Here is a 19,006-nt window from a genome sequence, read left to right as displayed (position 1 = left end):
AAATCTCACGTTTTAAACCATAATACAAAATTCCTAACACAAAGCGCCACAACGACTATTGTCATTTGGTCATGTGCCGTACATGATCGGATATCATTTTACTGAATATTGTACAACCTATCGGTCCTCTCTTCGATATTGCATACCTTTGTGTGTTTCTAAATGCCACATGACCCATAGGCATAGCAATCGTCTGTGTTCTCCAGCCTGATCGATGTTCTTATGGCAACAGTCGTAGGTCTCCAATACACTTACAAAAGCCGAAGCGTAACCGACTCTTTGTGGAATACAGCACTGTGGCATAAATTCTAGTAAAACATATCTTTAAATACATTCACAAAAACAATCAATTAAAATTTAACTATTTTATGCATTATTAAAAGTCTCTAAAATGGCATTATTCATAAAAGAGATAGATACCGAATGGTATAACTTTATCGTTGATCATACGAAATACTTACAAAAGAAGAGTCCATTGTTCGATACCAACTACATCACAAGCATGTGTTGACAAATCAGAATAGAGACTTTCTATCATCGATGTTTCAAATTTGGAAATGGCCTCCCTAAAATTCTTTTGAAGCTTCACTTGGATGTTGTAAAGCTGATCAAACAACTTTTGAGCAAGAAGGACATAACGCTCTTTTTATTCTATGCTCAAAAAGGGTATGGTCGATGGGGCCTCAGTTGTTTTTAATGTACACGCGAAACCTGTAGCGGCTGGAAAATTTGAAGAGAATTTGATGTGGATATATTTGAAAGGAGGAAAGAAATGGGACGTGTTTACTAATCCCCAATATTCCTAGTTCAAATGAACATCGTAAATCAGTGTAAGTAATTGGCTGTTCTTGAACATCACTATTGATATACCTGAAACTTAGGTTAAACTTCTTGGCCAAATGCCCTAGTTGATTTGATAACAATGATACGCATATCTGGCCTGGATGCATACAAGCTCCAAATCACAAGCCTTGTGACGCCAGTAGGTAAAACAGTTATATTTATCTCAACGTGGAGCTTTCCTCGTCGTCAGTGGGCGATGGTGCTCGATGAAGCAAGACAATAAGCATGAAATCGTTTCTTTGGTTCTCGAAATAGGTTCTAATCTGGAGATTGTCCACGGATATATCATTAATACCTCGTGGATATCTATAGAAATAATAAGACTGCATAATTTCATTTCTCGTATTATCGTTTAAACAGTAGGTTTTCGTAACGTTTGTCACATTGGTTTGAACAAATTCATTTTTCAGCACTTGACCCAAACACTTTGTGACATGACCTTTGTCTCCTCATATTCAACAAAAAGTGAAACTGATTTCAATACATTATGCAAATATGTGCAAATCCTAAAAATATTTATATTGATCCTCGTCAAATGACGATACTTTACAGTGTGCTTTCAATTCCATCAATTAGGTTGTTCTGACAAAATCAATTAATGTCTTGATTGACGTCAGTATTTTCTCGTTATGAGACGTCTAGGCTGGGAGTGATTGGAAAATGTGTTAAAGACGACTTCTTACGTCATTCGATATTGGCATCATAAACCTGGTTGTGGTACGCAGACAATCATCAAGGGGAAATTGTGCTCTATCATCATATGCCATTATGGCTCAATATCCATTCCCAGTAAAATTAGCATTATGAGAACGGGATAAGTTTCAAAAGGATTCTCGGAATTGCCTGACTCGCGGCAATCGGCGTTATAAAGATAAAGGTTATGATAATTTCATTATATCGGTAATAGGAGACGTAGTGTTTTCTGGACATGTTATGCATTAACGCCATATAAAGTCGACTGTCGATGCTGACGTTGCTTGACACCAGGAGCAATCACCTCATTACAACACAGATGCTGGTGCACTCACTGATTCTCAGTCAGTTACATTGTTTTATTCTGGACCAGTGAGTCCAATGAACTCACAACCAATTAATTATTATTAAGAAATAATACCGTAGCGGAAAGTGTGCCAACAAATTAACGTTCCAACTGTAGACAACCGGAATAACGATGCTTTACGTTTATGTCGAGCGGACAGTGGGATAGCCTAGTGGTTAAAGCGTTCGCTCGCCACACTTCACATGGGTAAAATGTGAAGCCCATTTCTGTTGTTCCCCGCCGTGATATTGCTGGAATAGTGCTAAAGGCTGCGTAAAACTAAACTCACTCACACACGGTTCTTTCCTCGTTCCCCAATACTATTTTCGGGTACAGCTGAGCATGCTCTTTTTAAGATGTTAAGGTAGGCATGGATCGCATTTCCAAATTTCAGGCATCCGCCACAAAACATGTGTTCGATTCAATTCTCTATTTAGACTTAAACTTTGGAATTGCTTTTGTGCGTGTTTGTGACTAATGAACACCTGCTATCATCATTATTTCTTAGCAATTCATACAGACATGTAGATGGTATAGTCGGAATCTTACAATCAACGATTTCATATTATTAATGTCCCAGTGATTCTTGCTGCCTATATTTCACTTTATACATTGGACATTTTGTTCTGTTTTGAAGTGACAAACGTTCGTTATAAGGTTTACATAGTATCAATGGATACTCACAAAAGTAACATACACTGACCGCTCTGCGAAATCCTGAAATCATGCCAATATATCTGACTTCAATAATACTTGTACGTATTCATGCACACCATTATCAATGACAGACCTTTGATGCTCCATGCATAATACATGATATCTGCTTAAACTACATTGCTTTTCCATATGCGAACAGTGAATACAATGTAGGAGACATACATTTCTCCCCGCATTTGAATACGGGCACCGACTGGGTCAGTTAGTACAGAGCTATACATCTTCTCACGGTAATTACCTACACTGATGTTATGGAAATCCATATAAAAAGCCTTATGGGACTTGTATATAACCGTGTAAAACCCGTGAGCAAGCTAACCTATTTATGGTAAATGGTCAGTTACTTACCTCATTACTTAATTGTATGGAAGCACAAAAGAGAATGTCTTCATGCTTCTGGAACACTGATGTCCATTGTTACCGATGGGCAGTTCTGTTCATGTGTGTTGTTTAAGTGAATATAAAACAGGGGAATCACGTGTGGCGCTCATAAAGCATTAGGTTAGGGACGATGTCGCTCCCAAGTGTCATATCACTGCAGTATTCATGGCTGGTAACAGAATATTCACGTTTAGAAGACGTGAAATTCTTGTTCTTATGGGAATAGCTGAATCAAGAACCTGTCTTCAAGCAATAGAATGAAACCTTACGTCTGTATGGAAACAATGGTAATATGAACTAGCAATACGATCAACATTTCAAATGATAGCCTCGTGACATTCGCGACTTCAAGGTAACATTTAAATCTAAACTGAACATATTTTGTCCGGGACATGTTGACATTGAAGCCATGTAGATGTTTATGGATACCTGTTATCGTATTTAAAACATTTGGTTCGTGTTCCGCAGACTATCCAGCAAGGATGTTTCTTTTATGATTCAGGAATGTGGGGCGAAACCAAATCCTGATTTAAGCCTTAATAGTGACTATAGTTATATGCAGGTTTTAACAATATTCCAGCAATGTCACGGCGGCGGACACCAGAAATGTGCTCCATGCATTGTACTCGTTCACCCAGGTCTTCAGCGTGACGGGCGAACGATGTAACCACTTGACTACCCAACCACTCCCCCACCCCTTAAAGCCTTAATAACTGATACTTACATACGTCTCCTTGCCTGACCCAGACAAATGATCAATGACCCATGAATAATCGGGTCGCACTAAGAATGAGGAGTAGCGTGCGTGCGTGCATGAGTGCGTGCACTTGTGTGTACGTAACATTTGAAAAGGTTTGTCTTTCAAGCAATACCAAAGTACTGACATAAAAAAGAACCTATCTGAGTATGCTTTAATTTCTATCCGTCATGCATTGAGAAACAAGGTCTGTGAACCAAATGACAGAATGAAAAAGGCGTATATATTCATACTCGCGTTTTCTCCTGGACAGATGCTTATCGATAGTTGGAAATTTCTTATGACTATGGAAATAGCTTTTGTCGCTGTTATTTACTTGAAAACCAAACACAGTCCAATCAAAATGGACCAATCGAAAACACCGCGGATAATAATAGTTGTAATAAAAATGATAATGGCGACATCTGCAAGACGCTGTATTCCGTGTTTGTAGCAACATGACCATTATTAATACATAGTCCAGATGTTATGACAACGATAACAGTACAATGCGTGCAGTTTATGCCTTCGGATATTCATGAATTCATAACTCTCCAACACAGCAAAGAACACACGCAACACGCAACACGCAAGCAGCTGTTCGATATTATGATGAAGAAACCGCGTGGTTTCCCGATGTTGTTGAATTTGTCGTGCTCTGTTGTCGCCACCTCATTAAAGCTAGTGTGGTAATTGGGTTCACCGCAGCTACTAAATGTTTAAAATAGATTCATTTTTAACATTTTTTCAACGGTATTGTCAGTTTAGTCATGAGCACTGGAGTGGTACTCACAAACCAAGCGAACTGGGGCCTGTTTCACAAAGTGATCTGTGTTTGAAAGATGATCTCCCATACCCTTGTATAAGCTTACGATGGTCCTAGCGTTGCGATCGCTTTGTGAAGCAGGTCCAAGGGACTTTGAATGAATCAAAAGGCTCTGGTATGTCTGAGGTTCGCAAAATTGCATAGTGTCGGAAACAACATTTGAAGCTGAGAATCCGCGGAGAGCGTTAACTATGAAATCAAAGCCAATCAATACCCAGTCTTGACTATTATTATTATAGGATATTTATATAGCGAACATATCAACGCACTAGTGCATGCTCAAGGCTCTTATATTTGACTATTCTCTGGAAAAAAGATTCCATTTGGTGTGAAGGCCAAAGGTGTGTGAACATCATATGAATGAAACACTGAGATGTGATAATACCACACATTTGCAGCGACAAACATTGGCAAGAACCCCGTGAACTGTTGCTCACTTAATTATCAATACGTTCGGATATGAAAAGTTCGGAATATGACTATATAAACGGTATTGTATATCTTTCGTACTGGAATATGTGTTGTGCTTTCACGACCTCCGATGAATGGGAATGGCCACAATTTCATTTATACGTAAGAGACTATCTTATTAATAAGACTTTGAACCCATGAAGATCCGGGTTAGAATTGGTCTTCAGTAACCCATGTTTGTCGTAAGAGGCGACTAACGGGATCGGGTGGTCAGGCTCGCTGAAGGGGTTGACACATGTCATCGCATCCCAACTGCGTAAATTGATGCTGTTGATCAGTGGATTGTCTGATCCAGACTTTGATCAGTGGATTGTCTGATCCAGACTTGATTATTTACCGACCGCCGCCATATAGCTGGAATATTGCGGAGTGTGTCGTTAAACAAATACACATCGACTGTAAATTGATGGTGCGACTTTTTACTGCTACTCTATTGTTGCAATAACTTCTACCACCAGTGAACATCATCAAGCGGATTTCGTTTCCATATTTCCATTACAGTAACATACACCGATGTCTACTTTCCGTTTCCAAACGCATTCAATTTACAATCAATTTGTAACATAAAAAACAGGCACAGCAATCACTCAGCGGGTAAACAGACCGCTAGATACGTTCCCGATAGCCTACCCATTGACATAGTGTGCTTCCTAGCTATCTTCAAACAGACCGGGAAATAGACTAGAATTAAATCATTAAAGTAATTTGTCATTTTGTGTAGCAATGGTCGTGTCGACTGATCCCGTAATGTACACATAAATGGTTGTGATCAGATCTAATTCTCGTCTGTTGCTTGACAGCCGTCCAAATTATTGAATTATCGCGCCTAATTTCCCGCTTCGTTTGTCGCGTGGCATCCAGAAGTGCTAATAATACATTTATAGGGGACGTCTTATCTATGCGCTTTCACTTTGTGCATACTGTTGCTGGTCCCAATCAAAGCCGTTTGCACAGGGAATTGGCTGGAACGCCTTAATCGCCAATATTCCAGCTATATGGGACCGCCTAGGAAGTGCGTAATTGTCAGGCTCGTGTTTACAGATCCACATCTATCAATTTTTTCGGGCAGAATCTGATCTGATTCTGAATGCGGAACGGATCCTGCTGACAGTTATACTCTGCGGAACAGGACATCTCTCAAAAACGCGAGGTACTTGCTATGGCGTGTTTCACTGGCGTTGGGGTTGGAGTTGGGGAGAGGGGAAGAATTAAACGGTTATTGTGACATCAGTTATGCTGAGCCAGATTTCATTGTTTATATTTGCTAAACTACTGGTGCATGTTTCTTAACGCCGCAGCTATTCGCGGCGAGAAAATGACATTGGCGTATAGTCGAAATACTGTATCATCAATCAAACATTAAGGTGGTTTCACCAAATAGAGATACTCACCTGAATGTTATTTTATATCAAACATGTTGACACGGTTTGGTGAAGATTTGAAACTTCAAAAAATCTTAAACTCTGAAAAACTATTTAAGAAACAATTGTGAGATTCTATTTCAATTCTAAAGTTTTTAAAGTTTTTAAACGTAAGTATCCAGTGTTATAAATTAGACAGCACAGCTAACCAGCTGAAGACAGATTAGTAAAGATAATTTATTGTGACGTCACAGAACGATGACGTCACACTGGTATGAAAAGCAGTGGGATGCTATTCTCGCAAGCGATATCTTGTCGGTCATATGGCAGTGTTGTTCGCGGTGTAACAAGGAACAAATGTAATACATTATACACATAGATTCAGTAATGGGCAGAGGTGTGCTACATTTAAACTTGTACTAGATTTTGACAGAAATATCTGGAAAGTACTACATGGTGCTGATCCCCGGCTCCACTGACTCAGAGAGTATTGTAGAAATATCTAGACTTGTTCTTGGGTATGTAATGGGACCTGGCTAGTACCTTTCATCTCACATGGCAGCTCGAGTTTTCAGAAGAGCATCATTTGTATGTGACGATCATAATACCCGGCCTAGACCATATTTGGAAGTTGGATTACTGTTGCTGAGAGATGAATATTACCAAAGTTGGATTACTGTTGCTGAAAGATGAATATTACCAATGTTGGATTACTGTTGCTGAGAGATGAATATTACCATCACATCTTTACTGCTATAATCACTGCTCTTGTGACAAATTAACTCTGAATTTATGCTGCCGCTCTATCTTGCCCTTCCGCTGGGACATCTTTTGCATTGATTTGTGAACGAATCTATTTTGAAATACAAATGTTAACTTGATCATACATCTTTTGTTCGTTTCACACCTTCTTCATTTACGGACTGATTCACGATTAACTTTTTAACTTCAGCTTGGGTATCAAAACGTAACAAAGATAAGTGAAATCTCTCCCGGGGCGATTGACAGTTCCAGTTCCAGTGTATGTTCATGTAATCAAAATAGGCATCATGGGACTGGAATATGACCTTGTTAATCCCTGGTACAGATATCTGGATCAAGTATGTGGAACGTAGTAGAGGGCCTTTTAAGCCGTAACTCCCCATCCCCCTGGAAACAGGAAATAATACCGATCAAATATTAATAACTCTTAGATGCCAAACCGCGACATGTGTTACGCATACTGATAGACATCTCCGAGCAATGTACTCTCTACCGATCGTAGGGCTCTGATCGATCATGCAAAAACATTTGTATCTTGGTGTTGTCTTACCCTCATTCATGATGTTGGTATTATCGTTTGCGTAACACGCCGAGTGTTGACATAAGTTGTTGATCTTGACACACGCGATATTCTTGTTTTCTCTCAGAATTAAGTTGATATAAATATTATTAACGTCATAGCCAACTGGGATAGCATGTTTCTCGCCATGAAAAAACAAATCAGTAAACAGGGAGTTTTGTTTGTATTGGAGAATTAAAGTTTTCTTTTATGTAATGGAACAATATTCGTAACCTGTATTGGCGTCCAGTATTACAGCATACCGATACAGGACATTATTGCACTGCAATGATAGGGTACAATACAGGGTATCGATACATAACACACTCTAAACTATACTTATAAAAGACACTGTCAGAGCGAACTAGTACTGAACGTTGTTGCAGCGAAACTTCCCAGAACACTGTAACAGCGAAACTATCACAGAACACTCTTTCAGCGCACCATCACAGGACACTGTAACTGCGAACCACCACTGAGCACTGAAACAGCGAACTATCACTGAACACTGAAACAGCGAAACTATCACAGAACACTGTTTCAGCGCACCATCACAGGACACTGTAACTGCGAACCATCACTGAACATTAAAACAGCGAACAATCACAGAACACTGTTTTTAGCGAAACATCAGAGAACACTGTCAGAACAAACACCGATCACCGAGCAAAACAAACTGCAACTCGATACTCTCACAGCGAAGCAATGCGAGGCAACATCAAGGTATACCAGTTCGGTATCTGCTCTCGAAATGATCATATCGCTAAAACACTTAATTGCAAATTTGACAGGTTGTCTGTTGACTTAACATTTAACATGGCGACTTACTTTTTAATATGAGGGAGCAGGAACAAAAGAAGAACGTGTATATTGACCGCGTACACGATTTATCTTGATACCTTGGACTACCAAACACTCATCAGCCTGCTTATCACATGCCTCATCAAGGAACTGAAACATAAATAGATCTTGTTCTTCCCTGCTGTGTGCGTCGGACCCAGCGTTATATCTCCACACCCAGTCCTCACGCCCACACCACCCCCAACCGCGTCCGGAACTCCATGTGTGGATCGCCTTAAGGTATTCCAGCAAGGTGCTTTGTCAGACGGAAACGGCTGATTTACACGGATCCTCTCCACCAAGGAGCTCACGATCTATTGATTGAACGATTGCTGCGTTTGTCGCTACTTATAAATCAGAACATTTCCTAAAAATGCACCAAGACGCGAAACCATGGCAGGATTTCATTCCGGTTAACCAATTTCCATTGGTGTATGAGTGGGACACTGACCGAGATCACCAGGCCCCCAGCTAACGAAGAGCTTTACTTGAACTGGAAAGATTTCAGTCCATCCGTGTACAAGTCATATTTGCTGTAGACTTAAGATGCATTAAACACATTGAACTATGTCTGTGGAACAATGAATTCATTGCTAACGACGTCGCTAGGTATTTTCACTGTGAGGATGACATCAAGTAAAAATGATGTATTGTTATAAAACGTTGTGGTAAAAGCGTTCGCTCGTCACCCCGATGACACGGGTTGGATTTCCCACATGAGTACAATGTGTGGAGCCCATTTCTGGTGTCTCCCGCTGGAATCGCTGGAATATTGCTCAAAGTTAAAACCATACTCACTCACTCATCATAACGATAAATACAGGACACTATTACAGCTAGTCAATACGGGACATTGCTTTGTCTCGATACCATTGATTACAAAACGTACAATTTAATCAAATCTGCGACCCGTGAAGACCCGGTTTAGAACTGGTCTTCAGCAATCCATGCTTACTGTAGGAGGCGTGTCCAAAATGCATAGATTGCTGCTCATAATATCAATCACAAGTTTGTCTGGTTCCGACTTGATTGTTTACAGACCTACCTACCTACCTACCTACCTACCTACCCACCTACCCACCTACCCACCTACCTAACCTACCTACCTACCTACCTACAAAGCTAGCTAGCCACCCACTCACCCACCCACCTACATGCATGGAAACAAACAACTATAAAATCTGCCCCAATCGATAACATAATCTCGGCATTAAAATTCATCTAAAAAGGTTAAAAAGAATAAAATATAGTTCACCTTTGAAATTTGATTTTCATATCCCCTCGCTGAAAATATTGCCTTATTATGAATATCTGATGAAATATATCAATTTTGTGTACTAACAACAGGATGTTACAGGCAAGATCTATCAATCATCCGGCTTTCTAATAAACGGTTCGATCACATAAAGACGTCATCGTTCTTTACAACCTGTATTTCAAGGACGTCAATAATAGCAGCGCACTTAAATTTTCATTTGCAGCGTAGAGCGTCATCTGAACTGAGACGAACTTTTTGGCATTGATTATAATCAATGTTGGATTGTTCGAGCAATCTTGGGATGACTATGAAATTATGGGTTCGTTTCTGCTACTGTTACAGTGTAGACAGTACAATGTTATTCAAGCTTTGTTCGGGTTTGTTGTTTGATGCGTACAGCTCTCGGAGTCACTTCTGTAAATAATCGAGTCTGGTCCAACCAATCCAGTGACTGACATCATGAGCATCGATCTACGCAATTGACATTGAACTGACATGCATCAACCGAGCATGGAGACATCTATCCTGATAGCCAATACCAGTTGCCGAAGACCCATTCTAACCGGATATTAACTTGGCGTGAACATGCAAATCAACATTAGTACTCTATACTGGCTCCTACAAAATGTCATCCATTTTACAAGGGATATATCAAAATATGGACTCAAACATCTTGCAAATTCGGAGAATCGGACTTGGATCATAAAACGCTCAGGCACGTGTTTCTGCCAACGCTCCTTCAAAATACATGTAATGGGTAGCGGTGTGTGTAGCCTAATGGTTAAAGCATCAGCTCGTCACGCTGAAGACCCCGGTTCGATTATCGACATATGTACAATATGTGAACAATTCCGTGATATTTCTGGAATATTCCTAATAGCGGCGTAAAACCATACTCACTCATTCACTCAAAATACTGATGGTTGAGGTAACGAGGCTTCGACAGCATCCTAACTGTATCACGGAGTGTCATCCTAGTGTAAGAGGAAAGCCTGAACTGATGTAGGTCTCGACCTTTAAAGGTCACATGCAACGTAAAACACAACTTTGCAGATTCTGATACCTTTCGGTATGGACAAATCATCAAAAATGCAAATTCAACTTATAAAGTTGAAAAATAACGCGATGAAACCCCCCGCGAAATCGGAGTTCAAACGATTCACTGAATTCACCCCAGCGCTTGGGGTGAAAAGTGGTTTCAACAGCTGTGCTGCGCATCTTAGGTTCGCGCAGCTTGGAAGCGGGATGTCCGGATTTAATATAAGTTCGTGAGCAGGAGTAGTCTAATCAAAACAAATAGTAAATAATCTACTCATTACATAAAAGGACCTTGTTAGGATCTAGATCTACTCAGCTATCTGTCAACCAGTGAGGCGGTCGACATTTCAAGACGGAAAACCTTCGCTGGTGGTGAATACTCGGTGAAGGCTTTGATGTGAGCTATTTTACTAATGTTTTGTTGATATTTCACAGGCACGAGCTTTTTATATGTTAGGACAGTAGATTACCGATTTAACTGTTTATATAATTTCATTTGTCACCACACGTTCTTCGTACCGAGTCTTAAAAGTTCGATACTTAAAAGTTCGATACTTAAAAGCAATGTCATTATTCTAACTGTGACATATAGATACGTCGTTGTCACAGACAAAACTCAATGTCTGTCTTATTGACACCTATGTGTCTGCCTGCCTGTCTGCTAATGGCAATATTCAATACACAACTTCGATCACTGACCACATGCAATTTGAACTGAACACCTATCAGGCTATACACCATAAACAAAACGCATTGATTTATGGCCCGAGTTCATGTTATGATGTCTGTTGATTGCAAAATGTTATACATAAAAATATAAGCATGTATTCACAAAACCCAACATCTCTATATACACACACACAATGAGCCGTGAGGGCATCGGCAAATGAACCAGCCAATGAAAGTTCTCTCTACACTTGAGTGCACACCCACCGGTATCCCGGGTGCTTCGTTTCTTGAGAAGTAAACCCAAATACAAAATATTGCACTTTTGATTTGCGATTGTACCCTTATAATTTTGTTTATATGTTTTTTCATAATCAGTAATGTTTATTATATGTCATGAATGAGTGATATTTGTGTTTTAATTATGTTTGATATTTTGGTTGCATGTGACCTTTAACATTTTGGTGAAAACTACAGGCATGGACAAAATACTGACAAAACAGGGATTCAACGCCAGGATTCAATTCAAAGTTTATTCACTATTAAGGCCATAGGCCCAAGTACAAAACTCAACAAAATAATATTGATAGTGACAAAATGGTTAGGTACACCTTTCAAAAACCTCTTTACCTTAAAGCTTCTTTTTAAAAAATTGCTAAGTTACATAGGATATTAACTTTATCACAACGTATGATGCATTAAGTTTATAAATAAAGGGACGCCACTATCATGGCTTTATGACCAGCCAAAGGGATCTTCTCTACACAACCTGAGTCCAACTGGGGCTCCCGTGGTCCGTATCCTTGTCCCCCATGAACTTAAATTAGCATGACGTTTATCAGAACCTTTCATTTCTGTATCGATGGAAATGGTTGATGTTTAACTTACATTGAATCCGCAATATTTGCGAGGCCGAACCGGAAACACGTCCTAAACGTGAGAGTGCGTGTCTCGTCTACTTCAAACGAAACGTAAACGTGGCAGTGCGGAAAGTTGACTGGTGGATTTGTCTTGAGGGCTTCGTCAACATATCATCAACTGGAATAAAGCAAATCACCCACGCTAGGATGGAAAAATCGTGTTTACTGTTCCTCTTATATACAATAGCCACTGACTGTCACGCTGCTATTTCTGTAACAGTTCGCCGTTTGACGTTCCTTCTTTTGCATAATTAAAGGTCAGGGTCAGCATTGATCTGCTAATCCCGAACACCGTGCGTTTAGGCAAGGCTCGCCCAATATCTGCTCATTACGTTCATTGTCCAGTGTGTTGACACAAATACTTGTGTCGATGGGCTGGTATTGACAGACTGGCCTTAACTTTTAGTTTTGTCGTTTAGTCTGGATATGCACTTCATGGAATGACTTTATCTCTTCGTCTTAGCCCTTAAAAGGCACCTAGCTTGTTACGCTTCCGGTAATCTCTGGACATTTATTGACATTTCGCTTGACTTCATTGGCTGACGACCATCCATTATATTGTCACTGAATGGCGTGGCCAGCAAGTACACAGTTGTGACTATTGACGTCTCACTTATGACTTCTTGCCACATCAATGTATTCATCATGCACGTAAATGTTTGTAACTCGTAAGCTAATACAATCCAAAGACCAAGGGGCAGGATTGACATTGATTTTAAGGATTCTTTTTTCTTTCGATGGGAGGGTAGTACTTCACTCAGAGTCTTTGAAGAAAATCTAAATCAGAAAGAAACGAGGCTTTGCTCAGGAGCATGTTTCCGCCAGGAAACTAGGATGTTCCGGTAAGAAACTGGAACGTTCCGGCAGGAAACTAGAACGTTCCGGAAGGAAACTAGAACGTTCCGGCAGGAAACCATGACGTTCCCCATCTTCAACAACTACGTGTTCATACGTCAGCAAAGGGATTAAAAGGGTAAAGAACATAAACGCACGCTCGTAAAAAATAACCATGAAGATTTTACTTAAACTCGTGGCCCCATTGCGAGATTCCCTCTCTGCCTATTCCAATAAGTCTACGTCTAGGTTATGAATACACAATGCCATTTAGAAATTGGTCAAATGTAACACATGTTATACTTTCTCAGTAAAGTACATATTCAAGTAAACATAACACGTGTTACACGTGTCTACGTTAGCTGGTTACACTTTATCGATACAGAATAGATAAATTTGGAATAAATATAGAATAACAGAAACATTTCCATTATCAAAAGACATTTCTAGGAAACCAGAGTCGAATGTACCAATAAAAGTCCGCTGTACATGTACAAGTACATTTGCAGTGTAAGTCTGACATTTCATCTTAAATGTCACTTGTGTGATTGGCACAAAGCCGAAAATAAGACCGGACTATATATAGCTATCCAAGCGGCAATAAACACTCAATCTGTTGTAAAGATCACTCGTCAAACCCTGCATATGAAATAATGTTACTAATATGACTTGTTTCATAATCAATTTGGGCATGCAAAAGTTGCTTTTTTCGAATTTATTCCCATCGTAATAGCATCCGTCCAATATTTATTACCATTTATACCATACAGTTCAAATGGCTTTGATCATCAGACACTTTGAGTGAGTGAGTATGGATTTCCGCCGCTTTTAGCAGTATTCCAGCAATGTCATGGCGGGGGACAAAAGAAAGGGGCTTCACACGGGGTACCCATGTGGGCAATCGAACCCGCGTCTTCGTTGTTACGAACGAACGCTTTAACCACTGGGCTACCCAGACACTTTAAATATTGGTGATTAAATCTATAGTATTGCTTCATTTCATGGCATGTATGTTATGTATTTGAGCCAAACACTTGTATACCTTCCAAACACATTGTTTCCGACGTATCTTCATAACATGTGTTTGCGATTAATGATTCGGCCATATTTTCTCTGTTATTCGTTGTTAAGTGCATTTATCACGAAGTCAAAGGGGCCACTAATTCTAAATCGTTATAATCTAAGCTCGCTATACGCATTTCGACTCAAATATAATGCATCAGACAGGGCAAATACAGTTCGTTATATCCGTCTGTTCGTCATAAACGTTTTAAATATAACGTAGTCAACTGAACACGGAGCTAACTATATTCGTGTAAATTTAAGTAAAAACTGATTCAGAAAGCGTGTATGTTGATCCAACATATCATGGTTTCTTCCAATTGCAATATTGTTAGTTTTGCACCTTAAGACAAGTAAGCCAAGGTATTATACTGCAGACACACATCTGTTGTAAAATGGTTCTAGATTCCAGAAATTACTACCATAACTCTTCATAAGCCCATTTCCGAGAGCCTTGAGCTTTCACCCAGGTCCTATAGTAACGGTCGGTGTTGACTTTGACGGCTATTGACGTTCGATGGCGATAATACTTTACATTGTAAACCTCGTCAGACTGATGCCAGACATTGTTAAACTCATCTGGAATCTGTGTCACCAGACATTATATATCAGTGGTATTTAGACAAGAAGGCCCTTAGAAGTAGCACAAGTCGTTCCTTTCACAGAGCTTCTCAGACATATGGGTTCTAGTCGTTGCGAACGCCTTTACCATCTGTTAAGTAGAGGCTAATGGTCAGGATATGTATTGCCTATCCTGATTTCACAGCCGTGCTGTTGGCGAGAAAGCCAATTATTCAATCTACATCTCCTCACAGACTGAAGACTGTTTATGAATTCGGTCACTTCTGACAATTGGCTATGAGACACCAGATGTTGCCTGGGAATGTTATTATAGTAGTTTGATGTCCACAAGTAACCGTGAGTGGCAGATGGCTGACATATAACAACTAATCGTTTTCACCTAGAAACATGACAAATCGCTTTCTTGCTATTCAACGTTTAGCGAATGAGTGTCGATTAAGATTCATTTCGTGTTTGGGAACTAACTCAGTATTAAGTGTGTTAGGTATTAGGTGTCATGCAGTACAAGATATATGTCACCTCGCATTGCACGACGGGTCATTTTTCGATCTGTCTCTCTGTCATTGTGATACGTGAATGTAACAGAAGTTGACTTACAACATACAATCAATGCTTGAATCAGCATACGCTTTGAAACAGTACCCGCACACGCACACGCACATGCACATGCACACACACACACACACACGAAGGCCCGCGCGTACATACACACATCAAAAGACTATAATCCAAAACAATCTGGTACGACCTTTAATATTCTTTCAAAACTTGAAAAGAGTTGTTTGTGCAGGTTTACTTACCATCTTCAAAGCGTCAGTAACGCTTTCAAAATGTTTTGTGGTAGTCTCGAAGGGTATTTCCGAATTTGATGCATTCATGACGAAACTTTACAACCTTTTGTTCTTGCATTGAAGGATTATGTTGTATCATGTGCACGTTTTGATCAAGAGTTCAGGGCATCAGTAACACATTACAAATTGATTCTCGAAGACTTGTTCAAGACATTTTCAAATTTGACAGCATTGACAGCAACAATGTCCGATGCGATGTCATGACTTGTACCATAGTTCATGTTTCACGTCCGGCGAACAACTGACATCGCTTTGCGTGTGTCTGTAACATTTGCGACCAGCGGGGCAAAATCACCATTTCTCACTTCGTATGATGAATATTTAATATTAACCCTTATATGCATAGGGTCTTAGATTTTCACCAAATGTTGTGAGCTGGTTTCTTTTGGCAAGCACCATGTCTCACTTCGTATGTCAGTATGTGATATTAATACATGCTTATGATATAGTCCGAATTGCACAGTACATTTTTTATGAATATGGGCATAGTTTTGTCTCTTTTATCTTATTCTCAGAATATCACTTTTATAAGTGGTGAAAAGAGAACAGTTACAGGCATACCGAGTGTACGTGCTGTCAGACAAAGCCTGCCCGAGGACTGACGTTCAATGAACTATGAGAAAACTATTGACTTGAGGTTCAATTTTGAATTACTCCCAAAGTGAATAAAATAAGATATGAATTGATTGAAACGTTTGGTCCATGATCAAACTGATGTTAATATGATGCATAACATAATAACGATACATAAAACCATATTCACTGGAAATCTTTGCCGAGAGAAGAGTCGATTGTATCATTATCACGTGGGAAGGTACTACGGAGCAACATCTATTCAGTGACACATCAGATAGATATGTCAGATAGGCGATGCATCTTTATTGAGCCGGGGCGATGTGGTAGCCTAGTGGTTAAAGCGTTCGCTCTTCACGCCGAAGACCCGGGTTCTATTCCCCACATGGTTACAATGCGTGAAGCCCGTTTCTGGTGTCCCCCACCGTTATATTGCTGGAATATTGCTAAAAGCGGCATAAAACTAAACTCACTCACTCAGTATTGAGCCAGTCCATCATGTCGTTTAGTTAAGGAGGTGTTTGGGGTGGATGGCAAACTCTGCGTAATAAACGCTCAACTTTATACGGAAGTTAGTTTAAGGTACACATGCCATTCTTCCGGTCAATCGATTACTTGATTGTCTGGTCTGTTTACATACCGCCGTCGCATGGCTGGATGACTGCTGTGCGGTGTCAGGCAAAAAATACTACCAGTTTTTGGCAAGTCTTGTTTGGCTGTCTCGATTTGTTTATAAACAACATCGTACAGCTGTAATGCTGTTGAAACAAATATATATATCCATGCTATAGTTCGATCCACGACCACGTCATACAAAATGACGTTACAATATCGCACTTGGTCCCTGCCTGGCGCTCGGCATTAATGGGTACAACAAGGACTGTTTGGCTCGGAGTCAGTATAAACCAGCTTAAGTCTGGGCTGGTACAAGCAGCCATACATACACATACATGCACATCGTCATATGGGCGAAATATTGTTAGGTACGACGTTAAACCCCATTTCACTTTGCCTCACCAAAAGAGGGACACCAACCCCTCACCAACTAGTGGCTGCATCACCGTAAACATTATCCACATGACTACCACAAAACCCTCCGAAAGCTCCGCCGAGGTCCTGAATGAGATAACCTTGCTGAAACAAACCATTAATAGATTGATATATATCTGGTACAAAGATTCAGTACCTTTGTATGGTTATATACAGCTTTAATAAATGCTCTGGAAATGCTCTGGGTGTTTTAATTAATCTGTATCCATACGTTGATCAATATATGGGTGTGAACTCGGCAAAACGCGGTGTTATTGTGTCAGATTGGTTGTATGGTTGTGGAACGCCTCTGTAAAATCTCAGCTGCATGACGTCGGTCTGTAAATATTCGAGTCGTGGTCGGATAATCCGGTGATAGACATCATGAGCACCCATGGGATAAATGCATCCCATCAATCACTTTCTTAACATCAAAGCGACAAAACTCTGTCTGTGCCCAAGAAGAATCGATAGTACAATTCCGACTATATCCTGAATATCATGATTCACGGTCAAAACAGTGGTGACACCAGGTGTTCGTGATAAGATAAGCGTACCCTGCCCCACAGGTGGCGCCCTTACACACAAAAGCACCCACCCTGGGCACTCACTCAGTAACCCTAGCCGCTCACCCACTCATGTACGCAAGCCTCTCACTCACCTATATGCCGCCATATAGCTGGAATATTGCTGATTGCGGCGTAAAACTAAACTCACTCACTCACTCACCTTAGCCATTCACTCACTCTCCGAGACACCCTCCCCACACTCAAGCATTTGTTCCCTATCGGGATTTAACACTGTCACATTTCCAACGCACCCATTCACTGATTTAAACGGGCGCTCACAATAGTACGTCAAATAATCATACACACCTCAAGGTGTTCATTCATCATTCGCTGTTTTTATCATAGGTGGCGCTCACTTAGTTCTATTTCAAGGACTCCCCGTCGGAAATTACACATATCCGAAACATGGTACCAAACATAGTTTTTGCTGCCGGTGGACGCCCCTTCACACGCTATCAATACCTCAGTGAATTGATTCTGGGGCAAGCACTGCGGAGGAGGAAAAGAGGGGATGCTGAGAAGATCCGCGGGCACAGAGGAGGGTATTAGAAAATTGGGTATTGATAGAGAGGGTGTCAATTAGGGTGAGCTATGTCATTAGGATAATAGTATTGTTTGTGATTGTCCTCGTTTGCTTCTTCGACTGGAATAATGTGGGTGTGTTGTCGGCAGTTAGCTTTGCTTGGCGGAAATCGCATAATGTATGGGTATTGATAATGCATATTTCAACAGGTCACCATCCTTGTTGATTCCTTTGTTCATCAATATACAATAGTTATCTTCAAAGCAGATAATATACATGTATGTTAAATGTCGTTGTTGCCTGATGAAATATTCACATTCTTTTAACATGAACTCAACCTTTTCAAATACATAAATATAATGAACAACTAGTAAAGGTTATTGTCCGTTTTAAGGTTCCAGCGTCTATTGAGCAAAAGGTAATGACACCGTAATTACACAATAGCTGTGCTGTAGTGAATATTTATGGAAGGGCTCAGTTGTTAATTAAAGATGCCTGGATTGGTCTTTTTTCTTAAACTATAAGTAATTTAAGCACACTAAGTATGTCGCGAACTTTGCCATTCA

Source organism: Haliotis rubra, unplaced genomic scaffold (assembly GCF_003918875.1).
Source record: "Haliotis rubra isolate DU_JTF1 unplaced genomic scaffold, ASM391887v1 Scf142, whole genome shotgun sequence".
NCBI lineage: Eukaryota > Metazoa > Mollusca > Gastropoda > Lepetellida > Haliotidae > Haliotis > Haliotis rubra.
This window is presented reverse-complemented; position numbering follows the sequence as displayed.